Source organism: Micromys minutus (genome assembly GCF_963924665.1).
Source record: "Micromys minutus genome assembly, chromosome: 22".
Lineage (NCBI taxonomy): Eukaryota > Metazoa > Chordata > Mammalia > Rodentia > Muridae > Micromys > Micromys minutus.
This window is the reverse complement of record NC_137957.1, coordinates 12,614,421-12,641,645: the sequence shown is the minus strand read 5'-3', so window position 1 is coordinate 12,641,645 and position 27,225 is coordinate 12,614,421. Positions and strand designations below refer to the sequence as shown.

Genomic DNA, 27,225 nt, shown 5'->3' with positions numbered 1-27,225 from the left:
AATACCACAGGAGCGTGTATATACCAGTGCCATATGGGAAACCACACCCAGGACAGAAGGCTCGCCATATTTAGTCAAAACAAGTGGCCCTGGAGAGAGATGGGAAGAACACTTCCCAGCTAGTAACATGTAACAATAAAAAAATACCGGCTAAGAAGAAATAATTTGTCCAAATTTATCACCCTCAAGTAGTCTGGTTGGATTTGGGGCTTAATCTCATACAAGTCAGTTAACCATTTAAACACACCTTTATGGAAACTTCTATTAAGTGCTATCATACCAGACTCCTATTAGTTAAAGGGGAGGGAGAGAGAACACATATCTTCCTTACAGAAGTTAAGACTCAGGGCTAGTTCTGGTGAGCTAATATTTTGACAAAGTGCCTTTGAAAATCGTGCCCATGACAGCAAAGACTCTCAGCCTATTCTAGTATAGTTGCTATAGGGAAGCCAGACACAAAAGATGGTGGGGCCATGGAAGAGTGGAGCATGTGCCTGGGGGTAAGAAAAGAGTTAGGAATGTACAGTGAAAGGGAGAAGAAATCAAATACAATTTGAAGGTGATGCTAAGCACACTCTTACGGAGTACCAGTAGGATGCAGAAGAGGCAGGGCCGTAGTATACCTTGAAATCAGTAAGATCCAGGTCCTAAGGCCGAGGTGTAGGGGGTTTTATATATTTCAAAGTACTCTAATTATTTTCTTCTTGATGCCTTGAGTACACAGATATACAAGTACTTTAGGTTTCCGTTAAGTTTCCCATTGCAAAGGTGTATAGTCCAAAAGGAGGAATGACGTGAATGCTGGAATGCAAGATTAGATTATGAGAATGAATCTGATTCCTGTATGCTAATAATGATGTGCAATCCTAACAATGAAATCAGGAGAATAATCTCACACATAATATTTACGAAGTAGGGAGAAGTGCCCTTAAACAGGAACACCAAAGCCATTGCTGAAAACTAGTTAGCACACAAGTCAAAATGAATGGAAGGACACTTGTTCTTGTGTGTTCACTATTGCTAGTATACACACCACTGCCGAAAACAACCCGGGACAGAAGGATTTATTTCATCCCAACAGCTCACAGGCCATCCTGAGGGAAACTCAGGGCAACAGCTGAAGGCAGGAACTTTGTAGCAGGACCTGAAGCAGAGGCCATGAACACCGCTTAGCGGCTTACCCTCCATGGCTCCCTCAGCATGTTTTACGTGCAGCCCAGTACCACCGGTAGCACCAGTGAGCTGGGCCCTCCTGCATCCATGACATTCATCACGAATCAAGAAAACATCCCACAGGCCTACCTACAGCTGGATCTTATGGAGGTATTTTCTCAATTGAGGTTCCTTCCTCTCTGATGACTCTAGCTAGTGTCAAGTTGACACAAAACCAGCCAGTACATTAGAATTCAAAACAGGGTATCACTAAGAAAAAATACAACCCAAAGATTGGGAGGAAATATCTAGGAAGGAATCTGTATCTAGAATTTTCCTTACAACTCAAAAATAAGCAGAGATATATTAGCTTAAAATGGACAAAATAATGATAATAGAAAAGCTTCCATACAGATACAGATGACCAATGATCACACACAATGATGAAATATGTCTAAGAACAACCAGGGAAATGCCACACAGACATAATCAAAGGCCACTTCACACTTATGTGGGAGGCTAAATAGAAAGGCACATTATAACAAGTGTTGGTGAAAACGCAGAGAGCACACATATTGCTGCTGAGAACATGAGGTTGTGTGTGGACAAACTGTGCAGCAATTCTCAAAACCCTGATGCAGAGTTACTAATTTAAGTCAGAAGCTCTTCTGCAGCATGTGTGTTTGAGAAAAGTGAAAAAATGTCTCTGTACAGACACTTGTACAACAATGTCCATCAACTGCTAACAAGAAAAACGTAGTATCTGTATACAATGGGCTATCATTCAGCTATAAGAAAAAAGAAGTGAAGTAAGCACTAATTCAGTATACAAATAGGACAGGAAGCAAAATGACAGGAAGCCAACCACAGGAGACCTCAGGTACATGTTTCCATATAGAAAATGTCTGGCTTTGTGAATTGTGTGCGCCATGATCCACCTCTCTAGCAGGCGATGATGGACCACCCACAAAGCCTGGAGGTGGATCATGGGACCTCTGCACTGGCTTGTTTCCTGCTCAGTGCTCAGAAGACTCAGTAGAGTGCTTGTCTAGCATCCTCGAGACCTTGGATGCAAGCCTTGACTCTACATTATCCGACACGGTAGTACACACCTGTAATTCCCACTCTGGGGAGGTAGAAGCTGGAGGGTCCGGAGCTAAGGCCATCCTCGGCTACATAGCAACACTGAGGCTGCCTCGGCTACTCAACACCTCATCTTGACGTTAGGGTGGGGTCAAGAGAGAGATTGAGATCTTAGTTATCCAATAACCTGGACACATGTGGTCACTATCCCTTTCATGTGACTCTGACAAATGACCAGGATGATTTATTCTATAACTGCATATGATATATCTCAGAAGTCTTTTAGACAGCCCTATGGTAAGATATCAACAATATTAGAATTGTCATTAAAACTCGAGAGCACCACCCAAAGCAGAATCTCTATTTCTATCTAGGTGCTATAGCTAGTCTATAATTTCTATTATCTAATTGTATTAAAATTTTGTTTCAGAAATTTCACTTGAAGTATTTTAAAGGGATTTGGGGACTTTTTGCTTTAGCAGTGGCTCTCAGCCTTCCTAATGTTGTGACTCTCAAATACAGTTCCCCCACCCCCATAAAATTATCTTTGTTGCTACTTGGTAACTGTAATTTTGCTACTTGTAAAAATCATAAAATATCTGATATACAGGATATCTGATATGCCACTCCTGTGAAAGGGTCATTAGATCTTCAGAGAGGTCATGACCCATGAGAACCACTTCCACAGAGTCAGGGTGGCAGAAGGCAGGGGTACAGAAAATGTGCCCTCTGTACCATAATGCCTTTATTTTGAGCACATGTCACCCAGGCAGATGACAAGCCAAATGACCAGGGCACCCCATAAATAGGTACCCTCTGGAGCTGAAGGACGTAGCCACTCATAGATTTAAATTTCTGTCATTAGTGTCTCCTGACCTTGGATACCATGTCTCAGTACCTACGTCATGTCTGTATTCCAGCCAATGGGAGAAAGAGAGGGAGAGAAGAAAGTCAAAGATGGAAGGTCCCAGCTAACTCAAGGACACAGCGCATCTCGTTTCTATGCATACCACAGTGGCCAAGCCTGAGTTAGAAGATCTTGTACAACTGCCAAAGGAACCCGAGAAATGGGGTCTAGAAAAAGATATGTCTCCTCCTGCTACAACGGGGACAGGGGGGTTGTAGTGATAAAGGAAAAAGGAAACAAGGGTGTTGGTACATGACCCCTGACACTGATTAATAGAAAATCCAGAGCAGGAGGGGCAGGAGAGCACCCCAGGAGCATCTGATGTGTGGTTAGCCAGGTGATGTCAGTGTAAGCTCCACTTCTATCCTGTTGTTCCTAACCGGCCATTGGTGCACACAAGCACATGTGCACATGTATCCACAGGCATATACGCAGGCAGTCAGACAGAAACATGCACAAATACTCAAATGCACATATATGCATACCATGTATATTTCATAACTTTAAAATCTGCTCTTAATTTTGTTTAAGCTCCCAGGGATTTGTTGTATTATTTTTTTCTACTTTTTTGCATGCTCAGCTTTCCCCACATACATGTATTTATGATTTTTACCTTAATGTTCCTTCCGTCACTGGTATTTATTAAAATCCTACTTTGCAAAAAAGAAGAAGAAGAGGAGGATGAGGAGGAGCAGGAGGTGGCGACAATGTCCTGATAGCCAGACATGGCACATGTCTGTAAATCTACTACAGAAGGTGGAGTCTGAAAGATGATGAGTTCAAGGTTGTTCTGAGCTGAGACCTTGTGTCAGACAACAAGTAACATAAAAGTCCTAAATGCCACATCCCACTGCCTTGAAAAACAAAGGCTGCACCATCTTTAAAGTGTTTAAAATCTGACTGGGAAATCAAGTCTATTCTAACGTAGCCACAAAGTGCAATGACAAGTCCAGACATCCAGGGAAAGGAGAAACTATGGCTTAGGAGCTGTCACATCCCTAGGAAATGAGCAAATGTGACAGAGACAGTAAGCAGCTCAAAGTCTTCATAAATAGGCAAACTAATTTCTAGTGATTGGATTTGTCGCACACACTGTCTTGGTGCAGCTGTGGCCTTGTTTCAGAGCTTGGGGCCAAATTAAACGCAAACGGAGCAAACAAAAAGAAGCCCTTGCTCTGTTTTACCCCATTTATCCATCCATCCATCCATCCATCCATCCATCCATCCATCCATCCATCCATCCCTCCCTCATTCAGTTTACATTCTGAATGCAGCCCCACCCTACCTCCCTTTAAGGTCATGTCTAGTTGTCATGTTAAGGCTCTCCTTGAACAAGTGCCTCTGATCCCTTTGAAGAGACAGCAGAGAACAGTGACCTTGGGTGAGGTGACCAGCCCACTTCCCTGCTGCACATCTTTCTGGAACTGCATGATGCGCCACCCAGAACAGGTTGTGTCACCGCCTGCAGCTTCCGCTTCCTCGTCTCTAGAGAAGGGATCCCAGACAGGCTCTTCAAGGGTTAAGACTGCTCTTGGAACGGTGCCCTGACTACAGTAAACATTCAGTAGGTTGCCTGTGTTATCTGCTTCTTCCATGGCTCTTTCTGTATTTCCTGTCCCCAAGAGCTCACTGGAGGCTGGAGATGGTTGTCTCAGACAAACTACACTTCTGATAATTTGGGGGTATTTCTTGATTTTTTAAAAACTGTAAGGGCTAGCCAAGGTAGGATTGTAAGTTGATTCCAGTTGAGCTACCAATCCATGATTTAATATGTTTTAATTAATAATAAAATGGTCCAGTTGTTATCCCCCTCCTGGCCCCCTCCGACAGCTCCTCATCCCATTCCTCCTCCCTGTCTCCAGGAGGATGTACCCACCATCCTACTACCCCACCAAACCTGCCCCCTCCCTGGAGCCTTAAGTCTCTCAAGGGTTAGGTACATCTTCTCTCACCGAGGCCAGGCCAGCCCATCCTCTGCTGCATATTAAGATTTTATATTTGATTATGTATATGTTTCCATGAGGCAGCACTTACACCAGTGGAGGCAGATAGATCCCCTAGAACCTCACCTTTAGTTGGTTAAGAGCCAAGGTGCTAGGAACTGCATTCAGGCCCTGGGCAGGATGTGCTTTTAACCACTGAGCTATTGTTACAGTTTCTGTATTTCAATTGTTTTGTTCTTTTTATAGAAGACAGCTTCAAGTGACTCCTTGCATGACAGATAGTGTTCAAATAAACCTTGGCAAGTTACAAGTCAAAATACTTCTCATACATCTAGGCTTGATGATTCCTCATGTGGGTGTACCCCCCCCCCACTTGATAATTCGTAAGTTCTCAGGTTTTTGCTCGCCACTCACTCAATGTCAGAGTCCAGCTTTCTCCCCCGGGGCAGTAGCATCCAGGCTCTACAGCTCTCAACAAAGCTGAAACAAAGTAACTGTGCTCGCAGCCTGTGGTAAGTACTGAACCTGGTGATGTCAACCACACACTGTAGCGAGTTACGGGAGTCCAGGTGAACAGGAACAAGCAGGAAGAAACAGGGAGATGCAGAGACACAGAAAGAGCTTGCCCAGCCTCCAAGCATGCACCAGTACCACAGGAAAGGACAACAGAACAGGAGAGTCTTCTGTGGACCACAGGGAGACAGACAGTAGAACTTAGCAAAGGGGGCTTACAGGTTAGGGAGCTGGGGAGAATGAAAGTTTACTGTGGCTCTTTATTCTTCTAAGCCTCCTTCAGGACTTTTTTTTTTCTTTTAGACCAGATTATGGTCTGTTTTCTCCCACCTGTCTCCTGGTTTCTGCTGGGAGCTGGAAGTGAGCTGAATGGAGAATTCAGAAGTCCTTTGTCACTAATACTGTCTCTGCATGGAATTCAGTGACTCACATTTATTAATGAGTTTCTCCAAAGCCTGACATACCAGAACAAAGATATTTTAGATATATTATGTAAGAAGTCACTTCACAGATCCTTACTGGGACTGCATAAGCACATAGAATATAGATATTAATAAAAGCCACGTACACGTCCCAGCGAAAGGTAAGGGGTAATGTCTAATGTCACCAGGGGATGACGTCAGCAGCTAAACGTCATCAGTTTTTTGGCGGTGAAGGAGGAAGGAAATGTGTCACCATCAACATCTTCCAACACTTCTTTCTAATAAGTCTACGTTGGCACACTATAAAGGGAAGAGATCAAGTGAGCATGGATCTGAATTTATTTCTGTTTTCTTTCCATTTAAAATAAAACAAAATGGCCTGATAAATTTTTAAAAAGAAAATTCCAAAAACGGTACCAATAGCAGAAATTAACGCACATCGACACATATTTCAATATCCTATCCATTTTTTTTCTGTGTGTCTTAGTTCACAGTTCTTTCAGATAATCCCAGACTGCAGCTTTGGTAACTGTTCCTTTATCTCTACATTGCCCATGTGATGGGAAACTCCAGACATTCTCAGCTTTACGGTCAGAACCCAGAATTTCGAAGAGATTGTAAGGGTCCAGTAAGGTGTCCGTTCATCTGTCAGAACTGCATTTTGAAATTATCAGAATAGAAACAGTGTCCAAGGAAACATTCTCATTTAGAGTAACAACATTTCAGCTCCAGAGCCAGCACAGGGGACAGATAGCTCAGTGGTTCAGAGTTTGTGTTGCTCTTAATTGACATTCGGTTCCCCAGCATCCACACGGCAGCTCACGATCACCCATAACTCCAGTTCAAGGCAGATTCAATACCCTTTGCTGACCTCGCCTGGCACCAAGCCCAGCTAAAACAGTCTCACATAAAGTAAAATATATAAATCCAACAAAAAGATTCTTTTTACATTACTGGACACAGAATGCCCAATCTAGAAGTTAGCAAGGAGAAATCTGGGGCTGTCTGTACTATGTGATCATAGAGAGCTGGATGCCACAGCTGAGGGTCCAGTTCTCTGTCATCCTGGCCTCTACATTTCTGAATAAATTAAAAGGTTTCCAACCAGCTTCCTCCCCTGGTGCAGGAAATCCTGTTTGACCCCCTGGTAATCATGTGTCACACAAACCAGGCTTTGCATCTGTCCCTGGGAAAGACCAACCTCAGCTGTATGTCACAGGAAGTTCTTCCTCCTCCCACCCTACCCCCATCAAGTTTGTGGAGTAAGCTTTGGTTGAAAACAAGATTGGCATAAACTGAGCTTAGCATTCTTATCAGAGAGAAGCAGCTGGGCTGAGTGTCAGCTGCCGCCCCCGACACAAGTCGTTCACTTCCTGAGTGTCTCAGACATATTCAGCTTCCAGTGAGTGCATCTTTTGTACCACGTCTCTTTCTCTGATTTCTATATTAACATCTTGAAGTACCTTTGGGGAGAAAAGTGAATTTTCCTCCCCCAGATCCAAATGCTAAACAAACTGAAATTCCCAGGAGATCCCTGTTGGTTAACTATGTCCTCAAGTTAAGCCTCTGAACACAGACACCTGAAAATGCAATTAAATAAATCTACCGCAGAAACGTTTGATGAGGTGGTGAAGCATTCCGATTTTATAGGACAGTGGGGAATCATGCTAGTTTAAGACACGTTGGAAAAGTTGGAAAATAGTAGGCCATGGAAACTCAGTGTGCTACCAAAAGGAATTCTTGAGAGCAGGTATGAGTTCCTGTGCAAATAGAAGGCCCTGCATTCCCCTGAAGAAAGTTTTTTTCTGTCATAGACCATGCACTGGTTTCGATGATAAAGAAGAGGCATCTTTTTTTTTTTTTTTTGTTTTTGTTTTTTTGTTTTAAACAACCAAGCTGTTACGACACCGGAGAAGTAGAGGCACTGGAGAGACATCCATGCCGTGTTCTAACTGACTCTGCAGTTTCGAGGCTTCTCACGGTCATCCCACTACAGCTGCCTTACGCCAGCACAGGAAGCCAAATAACATCTCTGCTCCAGCAAGAAGCTTCCAGGGTACTAAGGTCTTCCATTTTGAAACAGAAAGTCACAATTTGGGCATGATGGCACAGGAGGCTGAGGCAGGAAGATCACCCATGAGTTTAGGGATAGCCTGGCCTACATAGTTAGGATCTCACTCTTGCCCAAACTTGCCTGGAACTGTCTCAAAAAAGAATGAATGAATGTGGAAAGTCTGACACTGTCAACATGCAAAATTCAAGTGTGTCATTTAGATTAAAAAGGATTATTAGTAACTTACCATTATGCTTTCCTTCCCAATATTAATTAAGATCTCCCTTTTTAAAGTATTTTTCTGATTTTTGCATATGGATGTTTTGCCTGCATGTATGTACCTGTACCATGTGCACACAGTGCCTACTGAAGTCAGAAGAGGGCGCTAGATAACCTGAAAATTGAGTTACGGGCAGCTGTGAGCTGCAATTTGAGTGCTGGGAACCAATCCCAGTTTCCCTGCACAAGAACAACCAGCACGCTTACCCACTGAACCCCCTCTCTAACCCATACACCCCAGTTATGAGAGGAAGAGCCAAGAGGTAAGCCAGTGGTGCAGAACACTGACACTGTCAAGTGTGTCCCCTGAAGAGCCTCTGGGATGTTTCTGGACACGGGATTCTGTGATCAGCTAACTCAACTAACAATTTGAGAATCAAATCCACAACAAAGTATTTCCTCTACAAATTTGGTCACAGAACTAAGTTTAACTGTAGATGCTCCCATTAAAGTAATTCCGAATTAACAACAGAATCCTAATGCACTCTTAGGAACAGCCTGGGACATGCTACTTTAAACAAGAAACCACAGAACAGTGGTTTATACGTAGACTGCCTCTTGTCTCCATGCATGAGTTTTTCTTTGCCACACACAGAGTATTAAACAAAAACAAAGCCAATGCTGGACATTTGGAGATGTCACATAAACATTCTGAGTGTCTGAAACAATCTGGGACTCCCCACAGTAATTACTAGCTTAGGCTTTAGCTTAGGTGCCTTGGAGCTCACACTGCCCTTCTCATAGTGCAACGTATACCTGAAGCCTGCTTTGTGTAGGCATTACCTGACAGCTTCTTTTAAGACTTCGTGTCCAGGACAGGAAACTCAAATAGTGACGTGCGTTCCCATCCCCCCCTCCAGAGTTGTCAAGTGTAGCACAGTGAGAAATCCTCAGAATCTATACCTGAGTTTTCTACTCAGCCAATAATTAAACTAGAATGTTCTGTGGTATGTTCTGCATACTGTAAATAGGCATTATGTGTGGGTATTATCTGAACCATCATTGAATTGTTATTCCATTACTATTAACAAGAATGAACTGAGTATATACTGTATTCAGGAACTAGGTCTTATACAAGGCTAGTATATCATGTGACCTCTCTAGCACCTCAGTATCATAAGCCCCATTTTCCACTTCTTCATTTATGGATGAGAAATGAGAGGTTCACAGCGGTGGCATCAGGAGTGTGTGAAGGACAGGCTTAACTGCTGGGCACACTGAAATGTAAGCCTGATAAAATAAACCTGGATCGAGCTGCAGAACGGCTGTGCAAGCAAGCATGAGGACCCGAGTTCTCATCCCTGGAACCCATGGGAAAAGCCTGGCACAGCAGCGAGTTCCAGTCACATCAGTGTGGGGCAAAGGCAGCTAGATTTTGGGGGCTTATTGGCTAGTCAGCCTAAGCTGAGCTGGAAAGTTTCAGGTTCAGTGAAAGGACTTGTAGCAAAAATAAGTAAAGAGGGAGGGAGGGGGAGAGGGAGGGGGGATAGCTGAGGCAGACATCCCAACCTCAATAGTCAAATTTAGCTAACTGCTACCTCACTGGATTGCACAGGGCCAAAAGTTCCTTAATCCATTCAAGTTGTACATCACGAAATATATTTTCTCTGATAATGTCCATATGGGATAAGCTACTGATTACAAACAGCCAAAGAAGGACTTTAGTCTTTGCCCGAACATCGGCTTTTTAAAAACCACTCTATCCAAGAATGCCTTTAAAAGAAGAGAGAATTTTGTAGCACAGCAAGTGCTCAATAAATGTTTACTTCGATGGACAAATGGCTGTTTCCTACTGTGTGGAAGACCCCACCATAATGTCAGATTTATCTGAGTAACAAAGTTCTAAGGAAGGATGGCTATTAAAACACACAGAAATATTCAGGTATATTTTAAATGCTGCAGACAGATGTGCAGGGCCAAAGTCACATAGTGGGTGACTGTCCTAGTTAGGGTTACTAGTGCTGAGATGAAACACCATGAACAAAGCAAGCAGCCTGGGGACGAAAGGGTTTGTTTGGCTTATACTTCCCCATCACACAAAGTTCATCATCAAAGGGAGTCCGGGCAGGAATTTGAGCAGGGCAGGAACCTGAAGGAAGGAACTGATGCAGAGGCCATGTGCTGCTGTTTACTGGCTTATTTCTCCAAGGCTTCCTCAGCCTACTTTGTCACAGAACCCAGGACGACCAGACCAAGGCGACCCTACAATGGGATGAGACCCTCTAGCAATCACTAAAGACAATACCCCACAGGCTTCCCTCCAGCCTGCTCTTATGGAGGCATTTTCTCAACTGAGGCCCCTCCTCTCTGAGGGATACTTTGTATCAAGTTGACAGAAAACTAGCCAGAGCAATGCCTTTCCTGGAAGTCTCTTAGCCTCTGTAATATCTGGCTTCTGTTTTGTAGAATACAGAGGACGGATAGCTATTCACTGCTGGCCCATTTCATCTGTCAGAGTCTAGTCGTCAGCTGTGCCACCGGCACTCCATAAACCTTTTCAACTCCAGAACTGACACCGAGAAAGCTCAGAAATGAGAATTCATAGCCAGAGGTCTTATTCTTGTCCCCGCAGTCCTTGTGGCTTACCGGGACACTAATACAGAAACATGCACTTCTGTACTGTTAACCAGAGACATTCCCCTGCTGTCTGTCACCCTCCAAGTGCTCTAAGCTCCATATGGTCAAGTCTGGGTTTCTTAGGACAATACACACAGGACTATCTCAGATCTCCAATCTCCTTATTCATCTGCTTCAGCTTGAAACAGAAGACCCCATTTAAACTAGAAAAAAAAAGAGAGATACATCATTTTTAAAAGCTGAATATATACCATGCATTTTTTAAAATAGGCTAAGTAGTGCCTGACTCTGGGTGGGGGTGGGGCTGGGGGTGGGGGTGGGACAGAAAACAGCTCATTCACAGTGAAAATATTGTTCACTTTGAACGACAGGACTCACTTAGCCATAGTTTGGGTGGGTAGCAAAGAATCCCAAAGATTCTAATTTTATGCCAGGATTTCCTGTATTGCTCTTTAAAATACCTGCCGAGTAACTGGTGGCTGGGCTCCTCCTCGGATGGCCCGCAATCAAGGAAAATAATGGGACGTGGCAAACAACTTCAAAGCCCCGGCACCACTTACCTTAATAATGTATAATTGCTGCAATTTCTTTTAGCGCAGCACTTTTAATTAAATGCATTAAATTCTCAACCTACCAACTTATTTTTTTACCACAGGCAGCCATTTTGCTCTCAGAATTAAAGCGTGTAGATGGTGCTCCCCCCTTTAAAAACCATGTCTCTTTTCAACCCCATTTCCAGGTTGAAAATGATGGCCCAGGGGAGGGACACAGTGGCTTTTGAGGTCCACCTTCAGAGCGAGTAAGCTTTAGGTTTACGGAGTCCCCTGAAGAGTGAGGGCATTGTGTGTGTGTGTGTGTGTGTGTGTGTGTGTGTGTGTTTTATCTAGTTCGATAAAATTTCATACCTATAAGAAAGCAAGAACGTGAGAAGGGCGTGAGGAGGTAAGATCAGCACACTCAGAACCACATATCAAAAGACACTCCTTTAAGACCTCTGGACAATACAGAAAAGTAAACATTAGATTCAACAGGCCTGCAAGCCTATCAATCCAAAAGCCTGAGGCAGGAGGATTATAAATTAAAGGTTAGCCTGGGTACCTTAGACCCTACCTCAAAGGAAAAAGAAAAAGGGGGACTTGGGGCTTTGGCTCGGGTAAAGAATTTGCTTCATGGGTACAAAGGTTTGGGTTCAACCCTCAGTATTGTAATAATAATAATAATAATAATAATAATAATAATAATAATAATAATTTAAAAAAAAAAAGGAAAACCCAATATGCTAGCTTAAAGGAATTTGTCAAGAATACTTTTCCAAAATAATGAAATATATGAAATCAGTAAAAAATTTGCAACATAACACTAATTCAGTATTGCATAGATTGTGACATAGATTTTAATCGCAGACCTTTATTAGTCCTTTTGGAAGTTTATCCTGTGTATTTTGATCATATGCATGCCCCATTGCATATGATCAAATGCAATATGCTCAGCCTTATTCCTTCCTTCATACCCAACCCCACCCCTCCCCGTCACTCTGAGGCTGCTTTTCGGTAGCCGTACTAAAGATTAAATCACAGAATTCAGAGATACGATGACCACCGCCACCACCACCACCACGTGACCGCCACCACCAGGACTAAAAACCATTACAACATGCTTGGCACCGTAGCTCAGGGCTTGAGGCAAGGAGGGAAGGAACAATTGTTTTCTCATTATGTGATTATTTACTATTAGATCATGCCGGGGAGACAGTGTTGCTGATAAACTGTCTTGCAGGCATGAAGACCCAAGTTCAATCCTCAGCACCACTAAGTGGAGCACTAACATCGGACCCCTCCTCCCCAGGCTCAAGGGTTGCTGAGATCAATGAGAAGCTTCGAGGGGCTCAGAATGACTGACAAGACCAGAACCGCTGTGGCAAAGTCATGTTTTCCAGACATAGCACAGTCACCCGCAGGAACTCACAGCCGCTGGGACTGCGCACAAGATGGAGTCAGCGCTGGGGGGTGGCGATCTTGGTGTCCCACCCCTGGCTGGCTGTAGAGTTATCAGTCACTAATGGGTTCTGGGAAGAAGGACCTCATGGCCCCTCAGAGGCTACCTATGCTCCTGCAGATGGCCTTACAGCCAGGTGTGTGTGGGTAGCAAGAGGACTCAGTGTCTGTTTGTTTGTTCATCTGTTTTTAAGGCACAGCCTTTGGGAGTGAACAGTGGTAAGGGCTGAGTGGAAGAGTTGGAGGCTGGATCTCATGAAAATGCAAGTGTGTGTGTGTGTGTGTGTGTGTGTGTGTGTGTGTAATTCTTAACATGCAATTCCCATGCTGAGGTGACAGGCAGATCCCTAGGGCTTTCTGGCCAGCTGCCTCCATTGAAAGATCTAGGCCAGTGCTTGTCTCAAAAAAATTTTTTTTCTAAATTGTACAGTACTGATCTCTGGCCTCCACACACAGGTACACAGACACTCACACACATGCACACTTGCACCCGCACACACACAATTATGCAAGCATCTTATTGTGAGAATGATGTTTTTGTTCTGTGAGGATGTTAAGTTTGGGGGAAGAGCATCTGTCAGAATTTCTGGAATGAGCTTCTTCCCATGACTTCCGTGACTCTGGCTGACAGTTTTCAGGGTGGGGCGCTTACAGGGTTCCCCCTACTGCCAACATGTTTTTCCTGAAGATGCTCCAAATATTAACCGATCGATGAGTTTAATAAGTTGAACATGCATCCCCCTCCACAGAAATTCAAAATGAAGAGACTCACTACATACCAAAGAGGTGTGGGAATCCCATCAATCTGTACTGGGGAAAAAAGTGAGCCAGACCCAGTCAGATGCAAAAGAAAGGTTGATCAACTTTGGTGTGAGTCCCAAAAACATGTCATGAGAAAGGAGAGAGAGGCCTAATGAGCGAAAAGCTTTGGGATGACGAGGAAGAGGAGACAGGAGACCAGGTTCTCTGGAGCCAGGCAATCGAAGGGTACAGAGAAGCAGCTGTGACAAGCACTGTCCACTGCTCTTTAACCCAGCAGGGCCAGTGCCCTCTGATAGCAGCTCAGGGGTAGAGGTGAAGGGCACAGGACTTGGCTGTCAGGATGCCCATGAGACATACCAAAGTGTGGATAAGAAACCAAAACCTTGCCCATGAGAGCGGAAAAGAACCAGCCACGTGAGGCCTGGTTCCCTGGTGAAGGAAGGGCTTCTGTCATATAAGAAGTGGCAGGTTACAGCCTCTGGGGGCCTAGAGAGATGCTTTGCCCATCCTAGCAGGGGAGCTCAGAGCTCCCTCTAGAAAAGGCAGAGTTTTAGGGCTGGTGACTCCAGGTGGAAACCAAGTTCTACAGGAGGGTTTGTGAAGAGCGTCAAAAAGGTAGAAATGCTTAAAATGTAGCCAGTTCTCCATAGCCGGTTTCCACCCAAGGGAAAATGTAACCAGTTCTCCATAGGGCCCCAAGAGGGCAGGAAATGTTTGACCCTGCAGAAAGCCTCCAAGAGCACAGGTGCCTGCTGGGTGGGACCTGGTGCAGCCCTAGTGAAGAGCGACTTGTTGCCACTCAGAAAGGCTCTGCTCTCCTCCCCCTCATCCAAGCTGCAGCTGGCTGCTGTTGGGGGCAAGGGAATAGAAGACACACCCTGGGTTTTAAGCACACACAGCTGAAACTTTCAGTCCTTTAAATAGCTCCAGTGTCAATGGTCAGCCACTATTCTGGCTTCCCTCAACCAAAAAGCCACAGTCTTTTCAATTAACATGTTGGTTTTTTTTTTTTTTCCTACTATGGAATTCAAATGTCTGCTACTGGGTCCTGAAGCAAGCAACTGAGGGGAGGAGGGGAAAAGGACACCCTAAAGCAGTGGTTCTCAACATGGGGGTCTAACGACCCCTTCAGGAGGGTCGCATATCAGATCCTGCAGATATTTACATTCGATTAATAACAGTAGCGAAATTGCAGTTATGGGGTAGCAACAAAAATTAATTTTATGGTTGGGGTCACCATAGCATGAGGATCTGTATTAAAGGGTCCCAGCATTAGGGAGGTTGAGAACCACGGCCCTGAAGAGAAACTCAGACCTGGGCAGCAGCTCCTCTGCTAACTTGTCCACTCTCCCTGGACCTTGGCCTCTTGCTTTGTCAACGTTTGTCAACATGGCTCCTGCCAAACCAGGTCCTTCCCTCTGTTTATGGTCACACAACTCTGCCTTCAGGTTCAGAGGGAAGAGGGTCTGGGAGTACCTGTGGCCCAGGAAGCAGATGCTGAAGTGAGAGTCAGCAAAGCCGAGAAACAGAAATCTGAGTCCGAAGTCATTTGGAAAAGAAATAAATGGGACAGAAGCAATCAGGAAGAACTGTCAAGTCAGGAACTAGCAAATAAGGCCAATGAAGAAACTAGAAAAAACTCAGTGACCAGTGGGTATTCTTAAGCTTTTAATTTCAATCTCCTCCTAGTTAAGAACTGTAGCATCTGCATTTACTTATTCAGTAAATATATAAAGTGCCTGTATGCCAGGCACAGGTTGGTTGCTTACATGGGACATGGCTTTCTGCTGTCAAGCTCTACTGTCCTCATAGGGAAGATCCAGGTTTGCTCTCTGCCACCCTTCCCAATCTCAGACAATTAAGGTTCTCGCTAACCCACAGGCTCCTGACCTTCCACTCCCAGCATAAGCACTGCTGTATGACGTCATCATTTCTAACACAGCAACTCTTTCCAAACTTGAATGGCGTCACAGTTCCCAGCTCTAGGAGCAGCTGTTCCCGTGACTTACAACCTAGGCCAGAGAATTCTCACAAGACACACCGCTTCCCCATCTGCTGGAGTAGAGGGGTGGGGCGGGGATCTGAGCTCAGGCCACAAGTGCTTCCAGAAGAATTCTGGAAGGAGTTCAAAGCATTCGTGCTGGACATTCTGAGGATCCACAGGGTGTAACTCGTGAGTCTCTGGGACCACAACTGTGGCTTTGTCTGTTGCATGTTCTTTCTTTACATGAACATGGGTGGGAGCCCTGACCACCCACTCTGTGCCCGGCTCTGGCCTGGGCACTGGAATGCTACCATGAGCACAGGGTGGACCTTGCCATCCCCCTGTCTCTGTGTGTACACTGAGGGGAACGCCTTCTAGACAGAAGAGACTATGTTCAGAGGAGGGCTGTGGGCTGGAGGACAAAGAAACCAAAAGCCTAGGAAGAGAGGAGAATAATATGTAAGTAGGTTGGCTTCCATTTTGTTCCCCACCAGGCCTGTGATTCAGGGGTCTTCTCCATTCACATCCCATCACGAGGGTCTGCTGTTCATGGTGGTACAGTACATCTGGCCATAAAGACAGTAGGGACTTCAGGACAAGGTCTGGCCACGAACTGCAGTGTGGACCATGTGAAATGTTAGGGTTCTGCCGCAGGATTTCTCAACTATGTGAATTCAAGTCTTGCTGTCCACCAATCATACTGAGAGGCAGAAGTGTGGATGGGGAAAGCCGATAGACCAGCAGCTACACTACTGTCAGGGAACAAAAACCTCCTTTCTATATAGGAAGGAAGTTCTAGTAAAAACACAAAGCTTTTGTCATGTTTTTATCCAAGTTTTTGTCACGTGGGAGAATATGAAATCCCAGAACACCAGACGTGTCCCATATAGCCAGGTCTGTGATCTGGTCTACCATGCCTTATATTGAACCAACCAACTTGGGAATAGAAAACGGGAACCTTCTGGTTAAGATGACCTGGTGTCTAACTCTGTAGCCAACTGCCAATTCCGGAGGCAGAAACTAAATCCATAAAGACATGTGGAAAGGGCTACATTAACTGCACGGTGTTGAGGGCAGCAGGAAACACCTCAGCATCTCCACAGAGAAGCTCACCGTCTCTGGAAAGCCAGAAGGTTACCATGGTACTTGTGACCAGCAGATGAAGAAAGAAGGAAGTCAGCCAGCAATGTTGGTGTACATCTCTTCACCCAAAGCCGAAGCTGAGACCAAGACCGTCTAACGTATCTAAAGAGGACACGAAAGCTGACCTGACGGGTCACTGTAAAAGTGTTTGCACCAAACAAGCCTCATTGGAAGTGAGATCTTTTATGAGAACAAATGGCAGATCTCTCTCTCAGAACACTTGGAGTTTCTTGGGGGCCTGACCTTCAAGTTCTAAAGTAGAAGAAGAGTCGTCAGGATGAAGGTCTGGACGTCTTAAAAGGCCATCCGTCCGGGACCTTCAAAAAAGGCTGGGAAAATGCCCGCTTGTCTCAAGAGCAGGATCAAAGGTTGGAACAAGAGCTCATGATCACCTGAGTTCTGAGTGAGACAAACTGGCTTGTTGTAAGTGTGGCTTCTAAGCATCTGATGATCCAAGGGACAGCGGGCAGCAGCCCCAAGGGACAGCGGGTAGCAGCTGCAGGGATGTGGACGTTTGGTCGACTGCTTCTGATGCAGATAGGCCGCATGCCACCTACTCCAGTCTCCCTTCTTGCTACCTAGCTATTCTGTCTTCTCCACTGTCAAATCCACAGTCTCCAGAGGACCTAAGCAAGGCTTTTCCTTAAAGATTTCCTCGTCCTTCTCTTCGTCCACCACTGCCGGATGCTCTCATTTCCTGCCACCCGATGACTCCATACCAACAAGTTCTTATCCTTACCTTCCTGAGGGTGGGGCTGGGGGAGGGGTTGGGCTCGCCTGGGACAACTCCATATAGAAAATGGGGGTGTGCTGCCTTCCCGGATCTTGAGGTCTCCACATAACCTTACTGGTCAATATCCTTAAGGAGAGGCCTCCAGTCACTTCCCGTCAAGTCTTTTCTCCTGAAGGATTTGTGGGTTATTTCTACTTAATTAAACATACTTAAAAGGGAATGTTCTTACTTTTCCCCAAATCACAATAGTATAAAATTTAGACATGTCTTGGAGAAATGAGGTTTAGATTATTTTCAATGTTATTATATACCTAGGAAAACAGAGTTGACTCATTTTAATTTGGATGGGCCAGAGCATTTCCCTAAACCATACGTAATCTCTAGTATTTTGGATCCTGTGGCATTTAAAATAGTAAAATGTTTCCTTCTATCACAAATCTTTGGTTTTTCCCTGCCAAATTATTACTCATGGCATAGTATCGAGAGAAAGCTGGAAACTTAGCTGATTTTAAAAAAGTCTTCTGGAAAGCTGGTAAAATGGCTCACTAAAATGTGATACATGCTTATCTAGGGAGTGGAACTATCAGGTGTGGCCTTGTTGGAGTAGGTGTGTCACTGTGACTGTGGGCTTTAAGACCCTCACCCTAGCCAAGTGGAAATCAGTATTCTGCTAGCAGCCTTCAGATGAAGATGTAGAACTCTCAGCTCCTCCTACGCCATGCCTGCCTGGATGCTGCCATGCTCCCACCTTGAATAATGGACTGAACCTCTGAACCTATAAGCCAACCACAAGGAAATGTCTTTTATAAGACTTGCCTTGGTCATGGTGTCTGTTCACAGCAGTAAAACCCTAAGACATGGAATAAAAAGACTTGCCTTTGGGCCTGACAACCTGAGTTTAATCCCTCAGAGCCATGTGGTGAAAAGAGAGGACCAACTTCTGCAAACCATATGCACACACAGGAAGACTACAAACACACATGCATGTGCACGTGTACATACACACAGAGAACCAAGAAAATAAATGTAATAAAAAACAAAACACACATTTAATAAATCTGCTGGAGGGCCAGCAAGATGGCTTTCAGGTAAAGTTTTGGCAACACAAACCTAATGACCTGGATGGAGTCTAAGTGGGTAGGAGCCTCCTGAAGGTCTGCTTCTTTCCTCTATGCATAAGCTGTGACATGTGGACCCCACCACACATCCTATGTGTGTGTGTAACTTTTTTCTTAAGTATTTCTAATAGTTCTTTAAAGTCTACCAGAATAATGCAGGATCAAACCTGACAGTAATACTAAACTAGGCAATGTAAAACTCTTGGCAATTGATACGCCCTATGTTCCTGAACATATGCATCCAAGGAAATGTCACAGAAGCATGCTTGCTGATCAATGAGCAGGTCCCAGGGAGGGCTACCAATGTAGGGGACATGTGCTGGTACTGCAGGTTTTCTTACATGCTCAACAGCTCTGTATGTGCAACATGCCGCTTACTTTTAGACAGAATTGCTTTGAAATGTTTATTTAGAAAGGTGCCTGGTCATCAGAACAAGAGAGCCTACCAGCCAGGAGCCTTCAAACAAAAGCCAGGTTTTCTTGTGAAACAACGTAGCGTGGTAAACTACTTTGTTGTAGTAGTGTGTAGGGTGAAGAGGGGCTTTGGGGGTGGCCTGGGATGAGCAGAGGACACACCCACCTCTAACACAGAAACGACACTGCAGTCTAAAAGTGGAGGTGGACTCAGTCCCAGCCTCCCGGAGTCCTGTTCTATCCTGTCACAGACATCTGGGGCAGAATGAGGTAAGTGCGTATGGACTGACCCCAAGTAGGAATAATGGTTGGCAGAGAGGCCTGCATACCCTGCAGGCAGGTGTGCAGGAAGCTACTGATGACCTGATCAACCACATCTGCCTGTCCCCGGGCTGGAACTAGATGGCTTGCACATGCGCCGGTGCTCCCCTCAAAGCCCAGCACAGGACAGGCTCGTGTTCCTACCTCCTCACTGGCTTTAGAAAGTCCTGTGAAAAAAACTTAAAGTGTGGGAATGAGGCACATCCAAAAACCTGCTCCTGGTCCTGTGTAATATATCTGGGCAATCAGCAGTGCTGGGTGGGGTCTCTGCTTGTTCTTAGCCATTTAGGAAATTAATTTCCAAATCAATATTGACTGGGTACATTTAGATTGGGTATGATGTTACTGTTTTATTATTTAACCAACTGGAGAGAATAACCTATGTTTGGTCTTTTAAATTATTCAGCTGTAAAAATATCACAATGGAAGTGGAGGGAAATGGGAGAAATCATGAACCATAGCACTCCAACACTGCATTTATCTATTCATCAGAAATATGTATTCGCTCAGTTATGCTTACGCTAACTTTCCAACTCTATGTACTATACTAATTAGTCTTCACTTTTTATATTAATAGGTCTCACAATTTCTCAAGGTAAGTTTTTATCAACTGAGACATCTCCCTGTCCCCCACACTTCATTTTTAAAGTTTTGTAACTCCATTGAATTAAAACTCCTGTGAGATTTGTTTCTTAGTTTACTAAAGTTCGGGGTAATCTTGTTGTGTTGAGTCAGGGTTTCACTATGAAGTCCCAAGCTGGCCTTAAATTCCCACCAGTCCTCTACTGCAATTCCAGTGAGTTACAGTGTGAGGCCATGTCCTGCAAGTAACTTATCTTGTAAACTGTAAAGCAACCAACCACCTTTTCATTTTAAATATTTAAAATAGTTAATTTCCCAGAGAAGATGCTAACACATGTAAAGATTGTGAGAATGAAAAGAAAAAATATGGCAGGTTTGGATTCTGTGCATATAAGTAGTTTCCAAGTGCATCTGTTACTGATTTCTTCCCAAAGGCACACTGGCAATTTACACACACCGAGTGAGGACAAAACATGCTAAGGCATCGACACGGCTGATGGCTTTCAATGAATTAACATGTTTAACGTCCTAGTAACTTCCACCACAGCACTATCACCAGTCTCATTTTACAGGTCAGAAGAATAAGGTCCAAATATGTTAGTAACCTAAGCAAGGTCAGAGAGAGGAGACAAAAATCTAGACAACCCTATCAAAGCCCGAGTTTAACCAATGCTGTTAGCTTTCCCATTCTTCCCGAAACATAACATTTCGTTGAAGTGGACACAGGTGTGAAAGGCTCAGGCAGAGTCCTGAAGGGATGTCTCACTGAAGCAGACACAGGAGAGAGGATGTCCTGCTAAAGCAAGCATGTGAAAGGACACTCGATGAAGGAGTCTTTGCTAACACCATGTTGTCCACCTTGCATTGCGTAGTTGAGCTGCATTTGTCAGGACTCCACAGAGACACAGACACCAAAATACTTGTGGTGTGCTGCGGTTTCTTGCCACTTCCTTGGACTTGGGCTGATTGGCAGAGTGATGCCAGCTGAGAGAGACACGTGGGGGACACCTGACGTTTGGAGGGTATAACTAGGAACCTACAGAATGAGGGCGACAGAGCTTGGCTTGAGGTACAGCAATGCTTGTAGACCTCACGTCTTCACTGACCTTCACTCCCTTGAGAGAGGTGCAGCCGAGATCAGGAGTCCCTCCTGGTACTTCCTGCTGACTCAGGCTGAGGCCTGGTCCCTTCCGATTCCTGTTGGCCATCCCCACTCTACCAAACTGGACGGCTGGTGCATCTGGGAAGTGTTTGTGAGTGGATGGAGCTGCCGCTGCTGACCTGTGAACAGAACTGCTGATTTCCAGACAACACTGACAGGAGCTGCTCCAAAGAACCTTCCCAAACAGGTTCACTTCCCTGTGTCCTTTCTTTCCCACTACCTCTGGTGGGTGGTGGGCTAGCAGGGAGGTTAGAGTGTTTAAGAACCATCATTAAAATAAGGTTTGAAGAAATTAAGAATTGTATACCACAGACGTTTTTTTCCCCTTTCAAATGTCTTTTATGACAAAAATTAAATCCTACAACTCTCTTATGGTCCCTCACAGTTCTCATTCAGTGTGTGTGTGTGTGTGTGTCATAAAATAGCCACAGAGAGCCGCACACTACACCAACAATGCTTTATAGTCACACACATACTGCCTAGGTCCCAGCCCAGCCTGTGCACATCCCTCTGTCCCACAAAACTACCATGTATAATCTGAAGGGCTCAATGGCTGTGGATTTCAGCTAACTTAGGGTGTGGCATCGAGAGTTTCCAGAAAGACAGTCCCTTGGGTGATGGCACCAGGCTGGCTGCTCTCCTCCAACACTGTCAAGCAGTCAGCAACAAAATGCTACCAAGAGAAGAGAAAAACACTTTCCTTCCCAAGATACACAGCCCTTGTTTGGGTTCTGGTACCATAAAGTGTTGACAGCAATGTGTTCTCCTGGAGTGACTCCCTTCCCCTCCCCTCCCCAAATCCAATCTGGTTATATTTTTGAGAGGGACCCTCAGGAACTAAAGAGCACGCTGATAAAGAATGTGGTGCCAGTGAGAGGCCTGGAGAATATCACTCGTCACTCACACATCAACACCTCTTCGGGGCGTACCCAAGGTCTAGTCACGGAGCCAAGAACGGGATAAGGTGTCCCCCATTCTTGCAAAGATCTATGGGTGTGCCACAGAAGATAACAGCGATAGAATCCAAGGCTTAGCAGAGGTTATAGGAGATGCTACTGGAGCTAACGATGCTGTTGGGTAGGGGGCGGGTGGGAAGGACCTGCAGATCTGCACCCTGTGAGGAATGGGCTCTGAGGCCAGGAACCCATGGGATGCCTGGTTCTCCCTTCTCCATGAGATACATGAACTTAAGACACATGAACTTGCTTCCTGCTATCCCAGTGCTACAAGTGTGGCCCGTGACCAGGACAAGGCTGCTAAGGAAATCAGAAAAACTGAGATCCCAGTATTCTGTGTCAGGAGAGGAACGGTGTCCACTGCCCTCTGATCCCCACGTGGGCACCTGTATATACACAAGATGAATAAAAGTCACAAAAATATTTTTAAAAGAAACCTGTGGGGGCATGTGTGTTTTATTGAAAAACACTAAGGGTTTGTTTACTTGAGTATCTTTGCCTATTTAATGTTTGCATTCATTTGTAATAACTGTAATAATAAAATGGTAATTTTATTAATTTAAACTTGTAACTAATTTTGTAAAATTAATAATTTTTGTAATAAATTTTGAATTAATGACAATTGTAAAAGTTGTAATAATCTTTGTATTAATTTTTACTATAGTTTATGGAAACATCATTTATAAGAGAAGTCTAAAAGGCACAAGTCAAAATAGTTTTTAGTATATAAGTATGTGGAAATATATTTTTCTGTCTAAAATAAACAAGACACAAGACTGAGGGGTGTATCACCTAGCATGAGGCTCTGGGGTTGATCTCCCACAAGACAAATCATACCTGTAATCCCAGCAGGCATTAGAAGCAGGAGAATCAGAAGTTCAAAATCATTCTCAGAGACACAGAAAATTCCATGCAAGCCTGGGATACATGAGACCCCGTCTAAATAACGTAAATTAACTTTTTTTTCAAAGCAAACAAACAAAAATCCCAGTAAAGAGATTTGAACAGACATCAAGATGATTCTCCATCCAGGCTTTGTTTTGTTTTATTTGGCTTAAGAAAGGGTCTTCCGTGTGCTCCAGGCTTGTCTTCAATTCCTAACAATCCTCACACTTCAGTAACACCAGCGCTGGGATAGCAGGTGCATGCCCAGAGGCCTCCTGTAAGTTTTCAGACTTACAGTTGATTGGGTTCATCTAATTCAGCAGCTAAGCTCGGTACTTTAAGTGAATAAAGGAACCAAATAACACAGTTACGACTCTGGGGATAAGAATTATCATCGCCTTTAAAAGGGGATATGCTGACGTGGGCTGTTCTGCACCGGGGATCAGCAAGCTGGAGTCTGTTTCCGCAAAAATAGGCCTTGCTAGAAAGAACATGGCCACCGTCTAATTATGTATCATCTACTCCTGGTCTTGACAATAGTGTTTGAGTAGTTGTGACAGAGTAGCCAATAAGTCCTCAATGATTAGCTCTGTCTCTTCACAGTTTGTGGGCCCCCGCTTTACATGGAAGCCATGACAGCCCTATCCACGGACCCACCACATGGCAGCCTCAGGACTGAGCACCCGGCAGAGCAAATCTCTGACCTTGTTACAGCAAGACATCCCAACACTCCTCCTTGTCCACTTCCAAAAGGGGGCCTGGTGAGTGGCTCTGGTACCTTTGAGTTGGTTTCCTATTCACTGGCAGTCAGGCCCTGAGGCTTTACCTGACTATCCAAATCCTGACTGACCACTGTTTAACAGGGCTTGGCTTCCACACAGTGTCCCAAAGCTCACCCTCCCAGGAGCCTTTGGAAAGTCCTCAGCTGAAACCAGCCATCTGAATTGACTCCAGAGAAAAAGTACTTCTTAAAACGCTATACCCAGTTTTTATGAACTGACAAGTTCTTTTTTAATATTATAGGGAATTCGAAGGAAGTGACCAGAGGATGGGAGAGACACAGGGACACTTCTGAGAACAAGGCTGCACCTGTCCCTTAACCTACTTACATGAATGAGTCCTGTGTGCACTTTAACAAAGGACAGGGAGGGGAAATAATGACTGAGACACATCTCAGTTACAGCTTTGTGGGGGGGGGGTCTAATAAAAGCTGTATTTTCCTATTGCATTATATTCTCCAGGACAACGAGTGTATTTAAAAATCCTTCCAATAGGGGAAGGAAAATACCTTTAATACCTTTTCATTTGCAAAACAGAAAACAGCAAAGCAAATCTTCCTAACACATACACACACATACAGGTTACAGAACTAAAAAGATATTTTCATACACGTTACTTTCCTCTAAGAAGAGCCATTCAGTTGGAAAGTCTGGTTCACATATACGAGAATAGCCAAGACTCAATAGTTCCCTAGCCGTGCTGGTGAGCTGATCAGTGGGAACGGCGCTCGCTGCCAAGCCCGGTGGCCCAGGTTTGGGACCTGCACGGTGGAAGGAGAGAACTGACTCCCTCTCGTTGTCCTCTGATCTCCACACATACACATATATACACAATCAAATAAAGAAATAAATATAAATAAAAAAAAAAACAGTATCTATATTAGTTTGTTTTCTGTTGCCTGGATAAAACACTGATGAAAACAACTTGAACAGAAAAGGGTTTATGTCTTACAAGCTGCAGATCATCATCACAGGGAAGCCAGGGAAGGAAGCCGAGGCAGAGACCTTGTGATAGCAAGGTAATCAATCCCACAGAGGAACATCTGTCTAATGGAGCCTGCTTTCTTATAAAACCCAGGGTCCACCTGACCATGGGCGGCCCATGCACTGGGGGCTAGACCCTCCCACACGAACTGTTAATTGAGAAATGCCACACAGGCATGTCAGATGGACAGCCTGCAGGGGACAATTCCTCAGCTGAAGTTCCTTCTTCTGCAGGTGATTCTTGTTTGTGTTTTGGGTTGAAGAGAAGAGACAGCCTAAGCACTGCAGTATCCAAGCAGATAAGGGTACAGTTCACCAAGATGGGGCGATTCGATCCAATCAGAGGATGTAGCTAAATTGTACCTGGCCCTAAAAAGCTAATGTCGCTCCAGCTGGTGATATATTTTTTGCACAAAGACTATCTAAACCACATTTGTCTTTGAAGTTTTTTATTTGTTTTTTCACACATCCTGTTTCTTGCCAGAGGACTCTGGTCTTTGGAGACCCCTGTCCCACAGGACATGAACTACTGTTGGCCGGTAGAAGTGTCTGGAATCTCATAGGTTTTTTCTCCATCAAAGGGGCGCATCCTTTTGGAAGCCGAGTCCCATAAACACTGTCATTTTACCACTAAACTTATTTATGGGGTCATAAGTAAGCAAATTGTGTACAAAGACAGCACAGGTGACCAATGGACGCGATTAGCATTCATCTATAGGAGGGTTGTGGGCTTTGTCAAACGGTGCTCCAAGCCTCTGACTGCATTAAGTTCCTGATTAGTCTCTTCTATCCTAGGATGGTTTAAACCTCATTCTGAGACGCCACAGGCCGCTATCAATAGGATTCGAGGATCTCGAGGTGTGCACAGCCCGGGGTTTCCTGACACCACCTTCCCCAAGTGCCCATTCTAACCCTGCACTTGAAATTTCTTGTGTTTTGGGGAGAATGGGGGTGGGGATACTTCCCATGTCTTCAGCCCTCCCGGTTTAGCTCTAGACCTTGGTAAAAAAAAAAAAAAAAAAAAAAAAAAAAAACTCTTCTAAGATTTTATGGTGGTTTCTGTGTCTTTTGTTTCTTCTTTCCAGAAGCATGTTTTGCCCGACTTTGCAGTGACTGAAACTTACGCTGCAAAGCGGTCCTAGGGAGACACAGTAAACACGAGAGTTGTTTTTTAAACAAGAACTACTACTGTCAGCACATTATTTTCATTAAGGGGATTTTTATCATTTGGTTTCGTAAACAGCAGCTGGCAACTGAGCTTTGAACTTGGTTCTCAGAGGGCTTTAGGATGCAACTACACACCAGTAAGAAACTTCAGACCATGCGCAGGTTTCAGGTCAGTCATAGACTGCCTTTTCAAAGGATTTGGGGTTCTTCTATTGTCCTGTCCAAAATACCTTTCCAGATGACTACAAGCTTGCATACTCTTGCCTAAAGTCCTGACTTTTAAAACAGGGTATCTGGGGTGCCGCTGCCATAATCTATGGTACTCTTATTCTAAAACCTGAGAATTCCAACTTAAAAAAAAATTAAAGAAATAGCAGTACTCTTGTACTTATTAATATGTCAAAAACCCAAACCCATAAAAACATGCATGCGTGCACAAACACACACTCACACTTCCGGTTCAACTACATACTACTTGACACCACGACATCTCTACATTTACACCCACTTGGCATCAATAGCATGGATTCCCACCCAGAGCAGCCAGCGCTCCAGCAGCTTTCTCACAGGTGACCTTCCTGCTAAGAAACTGAAATAAGAGAAATCTGATCTTTGTGGTTTGAAACAAATATTGACCGAACGCTTACTATTTGCTTGGTGCCCTGCTCAGTCCTGAAGCTGGCGTGCATACGGCAGATAGGGTCTTTAAGTCTATGGAGAACAGAGATTAAACAAAGTAGCTACACAAATAATTACAGTTTAGAGTGGGTTTAAGAATGTCTTCCTTATTGTAAAGCATGGCGCTATGGCAACAGATAAAACAAGTATCTGAGAGGTCAGCCAGAGGCACCTTTAATCCCAGCGCTCAGGAGGCGGAGGTGGGCGGAGCTCTGAGTTTGAGGTCTGTCTGCTCTACAGAGGTCATTCTAGGTCAGACAGGGCTACACAGGGAAACTCACCCTCAAAAAGTCAAAACAAACAAACAAACAAAAAAAATTAGAACACGACGGGTTTTAGTAACTTCATATAATAATTCTAACCCTTTTACGTACCATGCCTGTCTTGATTATTTCCTGACTCTGGTATTTATAACTTGTAAGTGTTTATAGATGTATTTATATTTATAACTTCCTTGGTTTAATGAAACCATAGTGAGCCAGATTATGTATAAATTCTTATATTCATCCTTGATTATTTCTTTTGGATAGAGTTTATGTGCTGGGGTGGAGGACTCGAATCCAGGGCCTCATTCATGCCAAGGGCATGTTCTACCACTACCCCATCAGCCCTGGGTCAGGTATCTCTGAATGTT

At 44.4% G+C, this 27,225-nt stretch overlaps 1 protein-coding gene across 2 annotated transcripts in view; it reads right to left on the bottom strand.

The window, feature by feature from the left end:
* SRGAP1 (SLIT-ROBO Rho GTPase activating protein 1) overlaps window positions 1-27,225 on the bottom strand; it is a gene marked incomplete at both ends in the record, with an annotated part of 259,181 nt that overhangs the window by 212,403 nt on the left and 19,553 nt on the right. The window lies entirely within an intron of this gene.